Raw genomic sequence first — 8,109 nt, 5'->3', positions numbered from 1 at the left:
GGAAAATGCCCCATCTCATTCCACAACTGCTGCAGATTCTTGAACTCAAGGTTCAAGGGGAGGGCATGGTAGGGAGGGAGGTAGCAAGGAAAGACCTCCCCAGGACTGTGCCCAGACTCTGTGACAAGTCACCCTCAGAAGAAGCAAGGTGCCCTCTCTTCTCATTCTACAGACGAGGAAACTGGGCAGAGACCCACGTGGCGGGTGCCACTTGAGTTACTGGCAGCACCAGAACTGGAATTCTGCTCCTCCAAACCTTGGGGGGAACCGGGCAGTGTGAATAGGTGGCTGGGAGCGCAGACTAGAGCCAGGCCATATAGGTGTGAATCTTTACAACAGCTTACAGGCTCTGGGGCCTTGGGCCAGTCTCTTGGTATAAGGTGTGTCTCGAGATAGCCCCTATCTCAGGATTAAATTGCTGACTATTTGCAAGGCTCAGAGATGGGGGGTAACCTGCCCCTGATCATATTGGCAGGAAGAGAAAGAGTCAGAAATGGAGCCAGATTTGCCTGATCCCGGAACGCAAGCTTCTCCCGCCTGCAGCATGCCTCCCTCAGCCCCCTGCGTAGAAGCTGCGCCCACTTGACCTCTCAGGGAGAGCCCACAAGTCTGTGCTGGAAGCTCAAGAAGCTTCTCTCCTCACTCGTGGGGAAACTGAGGTATGGTACAGATACAGTGACATGCTACCCCTAGCAAAGGGTAATGAGTGGGTAAAACCTGCAGCAAATGTCTCTAGAGTAGGTTCATGGGCCAAGCTAGCGTGGGCTCAAAGGAGGCTCACATGACCTTGATGGACCTGGTGCTGGGCTTGGTGCCAAGGCTGTGTGTCCAGGAGGTTGGGCTGGTCAGTCAAGTTGCCCTTCTCCAGGTTTCCAGAGCCCCTGAGGGATGGAACAAGAGACGGGTGGGGGCAGAACCAGGGAGAACCTCCTGGCGCCAAACGGGGAGGCAGAGTCTGCCTGGAGCCTGCTGTCTGCTTTCCGGGACACCTCATCAGCTACACAGGTACCTGGGATGCTGACTGGCTGAGTCCTTGGACAACCTTCGCTGTCGGGCACCATCCCTGCCCATCAGGGATGTATAAATAGATTTTTACTGCTTCTGTTTTTCACCCCCAAAGTTGCTGATGGGCCAAGCTGTTCCTAGTCCCGTGACAGGGCAGGGTGGGATCTCTGTCCCCAGTCTCAGTGGACTGGAGGCTGAGAGCTGGAGTGGGGGCAGGGTAAGGGACACTGCTAGGTCTGGGTTGTGCAGGGGCCACTACCAGCTGTGGGGTCTTGGCTCAGGCACAGCACTGGCACCCCGAGATGTGGAGGGGGCAGCGTTGAGGGCCACCTGGGCTCAGAGCTCAACCAGAGAAACGCAGGGGCCAGTTAGGGGGACTGTGATGGCAAATCCTAGCTCCGATCTGCCAAATGGTGGCATTCAGCAAGCGAACCTCTTTGAGTCTCAGTGTTTTTGGCTGCACGATGGAAGAGACTGGTGCCTTCCTCTCAGAGTGGCTGTAAGATCACATGCTCTTAGCTCCCGCCAACAACAGAGCAAGGGATGCTTGGAGGCAGCACGAGGGCAGAAAAGGCATGACGTCCAGAGTCCAAATGGGGGTGCCCTTAACCTCTCTCCTCCGGTTTCCTCATCTGCAAAATAGAGGTAAACTAACACCACTAAACCCACTGCCTCTCAGCCAGTTCTGGAAATCTTTATGCAAGATAACCCCATCTTTCTCCTGTGATTTGAACCACCAGCCTCATGGTTAGCAGACTAATACTGACCCAATAGAACCCCCAGGGCTTCTGGTAGAAGCAACATGTCGTTCTGACTCGCAGGGACCCTGTAGACAACAGAACCAAATATTGCCCCCTCCTCACAACGGTGGGGATACCTGAGCCCCTTGTTGCAGCGGCCCTGTCAACCCCTCTCACTGAGGGGCTTCCACTCTTGCGCTGCATGTCTGCTTTCACCCACTCACCTCACTGCCAGCGAGCGGAGGCTGACTCAGGTTGGCTTAGTGCAGTGTGTCACCTGATTTCTTGACCGCTGCTGCCATGACATAGTCATAGCTAAGTACTCTGTGTCACTGCTTTAAAGCTATAAATGGCTTTATACTTGCAAACCTCTTGGAGAAGAACTTGGCTCCTAATGCACGAATATGCGTTAAGCATATGGCTGGACTGCTTGTTCATCTTTACAGACCCATGCAGCTTCACCTCTTGAAATGTTGGATAAACAAATCCTCCTCAGAGCTATCATCCCTGCTTCCTTCTAGGAGGGTGCCTGAGACCACTTTGCCCTTCCTATACATCTGTGCAGCCTCTCCTGCCCCTCCTCTTTCCCGGCCTCAGGGTCTCATGTCTTCCAGATGTCAGCAGAAACCTCTACCCGACTCTCCTGCTGGCAACCCAGGGCTCAGCTGGGACTTCCTGTGTGGGCAAGGCTCCAGACACCTGCCCGGTGCATTCTGTGATCCAAGGGCTTTCATTCATTCACTCATCGAGCACCAACGCACCCCAATCAGGTCCCGGGTACTCTATCAGGCCCTGGTGGCATTTGAATGAGTAGCCAAGGTCTCTGTCTTCAAGGGGCCCACAAAATCAAGGACTTCAGTAGGTGCACCAAAAAGGAACCCAGACTCTGGGTGGGGCTCGTGGAGGAGCTGACATCTTAGCTGAGTCTGGAAGGGCACCCACCTGGGACCAGGGCATCCCAGTTGGACACTGTTTGGACTAAGCTAAAGCAGGACCGGGCCCTGCACGTGCTTCTCTGCACGTCCCCGAAGGTCAGCAGCGGATGGCGCCAGATAAGATAACCGCAAGATAAGATAACTGGTGAAACCAGACGCTCTGGATTCAAAGAAAGCCGCAAGGAGTCAACAAGCAATTCTTGGAGCGTCGAGACCCCGTATGGTAATTGTCATAATTGCCATACATTCCTCACCACCCCTTTAAAAACCCATGCCCAGCTGCCGAGCACGACTTCCTCATCCGGGAGCTCCCCCTAATAAAGCTATTTCTGTTTCTGCTCTCCCTTGTCCTGTCAGTTATGTCTGTATGTCTCCCTGTACCTCAGTTTCACCTTTACATTTGGTCCCCCAAACCTGGGAGAGGTAGGGAAATGGGCTCTGTGCCATCCCAGCCCTGCTTCAGCTGGGACATAGCCCACCCCGCCTCTTCTCTTGGACCTCTGGGGCCTGTCTGAATGGGCAACTTCTGGTCTGTATCTCTCTGTGTATGTTCATTCTGTCTCATTTGTCTTTCTGGGCACTGAGGACCAGCAAACTCATATGGGAACTTAGGGTCCCCGTTTTTCAGGGTACCACTGCAGGGGTTTATTCTGCTACTCTAGTACTAAGAGGAGCTGGAAATAACTGCCTTTCCCCAAAAAGGGTGCAGCAATAAGGTCAGTTTCTTGTGTCCATATTCTCTCTGTGTCTATCTTCTCTCATGTGGCCTCCAGCCTTTTGTCTCTGTGTTTACTTCCTGGGATTCCTGCTGATAATAGGACTCCTAGCACGAGGCCTGGCAGTCACTGTACCTTCTGCCTGGACTGGAACACAGAGGGTGTGTCTGAGCCTTTTCTACCTGTTTGTGTGTTTTGACTCTGTGGTGCTTTCTCTAAAATTTTCTGCTTCCCCTTCCTCTCACCCTGAACAAAGGCCTCTGACCAACCTCCATTTTAATGGCCATAAAAGCGAGGCCCCCCTCCCCCTCCTCGGTTTCCATTGTGTCTCTCTCTGATCCAAGGTCCCTGTCTGCTCTAAGAAAGCCACAGATCTGCGCCAGGGAACCTTCCTGTTCTGGAGAGTCCAGGACTCTCCCCTGGGTTCCTAACTCTGATCTGGATGCCCTCAGGGTTACTGGACTGCTTTCTGACTGATGGGTGCGAACAGGGACCAGGGGATGCCCTTCTCCTCTGTCCGTACCCCGTGCAGTTTGAGACACCAACCAAGAAAAGTCCTCTGTCCCAGCCCCCTAAGGACAGTCTTTTGGGTTGCTTACTGGCCAACCTTACTGAATTGGGTTTGGCTCCTGAGTCGTGCTAGCCAGAAAATAGCACTTTCAATTTTAAATTCTCCGCAACCTCAACCATTTTTGTCAACAAACTCACAAATAGTCAGAAGTCTTACATGTTCAGGTCTTGTTCTTTCTTCATTCCCATCACTTTCTACTACCTGTCACCCTGCTCAAGATCTCTTGGCCAAACACTCTCTTAATCAGGTCCCTGACAGTACTCCCCTTCTGTTTTTCTCCGGGCCCCTAATTCCTGGTCTGCACCCCCAGTAAGCCCTCCCCCATATTCTCGGTGACCCTCTCCATCACCTCCCTCCACTACCCCCTCAACTCCCAAAGGCTGAAGCAACTGTGCCTCCAACACCAGTCTCCTCCCTGAGCCAGCCCCTTCAGACTCCCTAGAGTAGGGGTCCTTAAACTTTTTAAACAGGGGTCCAGTTCACTGTCCCTCAGACCTGTTGGAGGGCCAGACTATAGTTTAAAAAAAACTATGAACAAATTCCGATGCACACCGCACATATCTTATTTTGAAGTAAAAAAACAAAATGGGACAAAAACACCCGGCGGGCTGGATGAATGTCCTCAGTGGGCCGCATGTGGCCCGTGGGCCATAGTTTAAGGATGCCTGCCCTGGAGTTTCTCTCTCTGTGGTCGCCTCCCTGAGACGATCAGGAGGGAGGGGTCAGAAAGCTTCGGGAAGTAACAACTTTAATCTCCTGCCACACTTTTGATTTCAATAGCCTCTGAAATCTTGACAATTTCTGCCAGTAAACTCACAAATATTCTGAGATTCTGTACGTCCAGACCTTTTCTCTGCGCTCCCATCCCTTCCTTTGTATTTCCTGCTCCCCTTTCCAAGTCCTCTTGACTAAAGAAAATTCCTCCTCTCCTCCTGCTTCTGCACCCACTTCTGGTGTCTACCTTTTCAGACCTGCCTGAACACCTTTTCTCCTCTCCTACTCACCCCTTTCCCTATTCTGGCCACCTGGAACCCCCACGTCCTTAGCTCCCGATCTGCCCGCCTCGCTGGAGGAACCGGAGTCTGCACTCTCCTCGCCAGGTAGCAAGCACACATGATCACAGAACCCCCCTTCTCCTCTGTCCGCTCTGGAAAGTGGCCGTGACAGAGAGAGTGGTCCAGTTCATGTTCCCTTCTCTCTCACTGATTTATCTCACATTGAAAAGTGTTTAGGCTCCTTTTCTAATGATCCCATCACCTATATTAAGGAGTTTCGATATTTAACTCAAGCTTATAATTTGTCCTGGCACGATATTTTTTACATCCTTTCCTCTACCCTAACCGCAGATAAAAAAGGAACGCATTTTTCTCAGTGCTCAACAGCACTCCAACCAGGTTCATTTAACCAACCCTGATCTAAGCAGTTCCCACACAAGAACCTGGTTAGAGTTATCAAATTGGCAATCAAGCAGGTAGGACAAATGTGCCCGCCGTGATAAAATGTTTCAATGTGTCCTGGCTGGGCTTCAGGCCATTTCCCATATAGGAGTCAATTTTAATAAACTTAAGAAGATCACTCAAAAGCCTGACAAAAGTCCAGCTACCTTTTTAAGCCACTTAACTAATGCTTTAACCCAAAAGGCCCTCAAACCCTGGTCCAAGATTTAGTGAATATTTAAGGTTTTTAACCCCCATGAGAAGCAGGCAGAGTCAGCCCGTGAAGCCTGGTTCTGGCAGAAGGTAAATTTTCAAACCCCAGCCTTAGTAGGAGCCCTATGGCCAGCGATCCCCCACGGCCCCAGAAGGGCAAAGTGGGGCAAGGGTGTATAGGAACAATGACCGCCACCTGGCACCTGCTTCAGGTGCGGAGAAGAAGGGCACTGGTCACAAAAGTGTCCCAGACCTAAAGCTCCAACCAAACCCTGCCAGTGTGTGGTCAAAGTGGACACTGAAAGTCAGACTGTCCTTGGAAAAGTGACAGGCCCTTTGCATCTCCACGCAGGGGGACTGTCCTTCCAAATGCCTGACCTGCTGTGGGCCCTGCTAGGATTGGCCAAAGTCTGAGGAGACCCTGACTGGACCCCCCATCACCCTTGCTGAGCCTAGGGTATTGCTCAAGGTATTGGGTAAGTAAATTTCCTTCTTACACAGAGGGTATCTTTCCTGACCTGCCCTCATTTTCTGGGCTAAGCAGACCTTCCTCAATCTTGGTCATGGATATTGATGGCAAGCCTACCTGCCCCAGGTGTACTAGCCCTTTACTCATTCCTTCCTTATAATCCCTTCATGCCCAGTCCCTCTGTTAGGAAGAGACATTTTAAATAAGTTAGGAGCCTCCTTACACCTTACTTTTGGTCTCACAGCACCACCTGACCTGGAAGAACTGTCCCTACAGACCTCATTGCTTCCTGATGTTAACCCAGCATACAATGCCTCCTTTCTAGCAACCTCATTATTCCTACCCACTCTTCCTGCAACATTCCAATCTTACCAGTAAGAAACCAAATGGTACTTATCACTTGGTCCAGGACCTGTGCCTCATTAACGAAGCTGTTTTCCCCATACACCCGGTAGTTCCCAATCCCTATACTCTTTTGTCCCATATTCCCCCCTCTATTATGTCTTCTTCACCATCCCCCTTAACCCAGCTTGTCAGCATTCATTTGCCTTTACCTGCAGCCCCTCCTAAAACAGTTCTAGAGCAAACATAGCCCAACTTCTCTCTCCCTCCAAGGCACCATTATCTCATTCCACCGTTATTTATTCAGACCTGTGCCTCACCCCCATCACTCAGGGTTTAATTCTAAATAGATGCCGAGTCATTAAAGAACTCCAACCACCAACTTCAGCTGAACAAGCATAGTTACTTCCCACCCCAAAGTCGAGAAGAGCAGCATTCCTAATCTACCCCAGTCTCTCTAGCTTCCCTGCAGCGACAGCTCAAGAGTGCTGTTATCATGATAATAAATCAGGGCTAGTAAGGCCCTGTCCTAGTAAACCTTAGTTTTGCCTCCTCCCTGGCAGTGGCAGAGATTTCTAGTAGAGCATTAGACTACAGCATGCTCCAAACACAAAACTTTAACAAACAACTCCAGTTACTCATTGATTCCACCTTGGAGTCTCTTATCTCCTTACAGAGACAGCTTACATCCCTGGCACAGGTAACTCTTCAGAACTGTTGTGCATTGGATCTGTTAACAGCTGACAAGGAAGATACATGCATGTTTCTAGGAAAAAGTGTTGCTACTATATTAATGAGTCGGGAGTGGTTGAGCAAAATGTAAAAGTGTTAAAAAACCATGGCCCAAAAAAGTTAGAAGTCACTGCTGGGGCAACGCAGCAACCACCCCCTGGTTCTAAAACCCCGTAATGTCCTGAGTCATGCCCCTGGTAGGACTCCTGGTAACACTTTACTTGCTGTTACTTTTAACCCCTTGTCCTTTTAAGTTCCTTCAAGAATGAATGAAAGACATATCCAATCTAACTGCTAACCAACTTTTGTTACATCCTTACAGCCCTCTACCTGCCAATGTAGTTCCAGATCATTCCAGCCCATAGCCCTCCCCCCAACATTGCCCTGTATCAGCAGGAAATAATCAGATCACATCAACGCCCATTTATCACTAAAAAGGCTGGAATGTTTGGACTAAGCTGAAGCAGGTCAGGGCCCAGCATGTGCTTCCCTGCACGTCCTGAAGGTAAGCAGCAAACGGCACCAGATAAGATAACTGGTGAAACCAGATGCTCTGGGTTCAAAAAAAGCCACAAGGAGTCGACAAGCAATTCTCCGAGTGTCCAGACCCCATATGCTAATTGCCATAATTGCCATACATTCCTTACCACCCCTTTAAAAACACGCACCCCTGGCTGCTGAGCACGACTTCTCTGCCCTGTTGGCCTGGGTCACGGAACCTCATGCGGGAGCTCCCCCAGTAAAGCTATTTCTGTTTCTGCTCTCCCTTGTCCTGTCAGTTGTGTGTGTCTGTCTCCCTGTACCTCAGTTTCACCTTTACAGACACAGAGACTGCTGGCCAGCCTGAGGCTGCTCTGGACTCCACAAGAGCCTGATATCGATCTAGTCACAGATCCCCTCTCCAGCCTAGACTGCCCACTTTCCTCCTGCTACCCCTTATTCCTCACCCA

The sequence above is a fragment of the Echinops telfairi genome, unplaced genomic scaffold, assembly GCF_000313985.2.
Source record: "Echinops telfairi isolate 266 unplaced genomic scaffold, ASM31398v2 ScPeMD7_18;HRSCAF=68, whole genome shotgun sequence".
Taxonomy (NCBI): Eukaryota; Metazoa; Chordata; class Mammalia; order Afrosoricida; family Tenrecidae; genus Echinops; species Echinops telfairi.
This window is presented reverse-complemented; position numbering follows the sequence as displayed.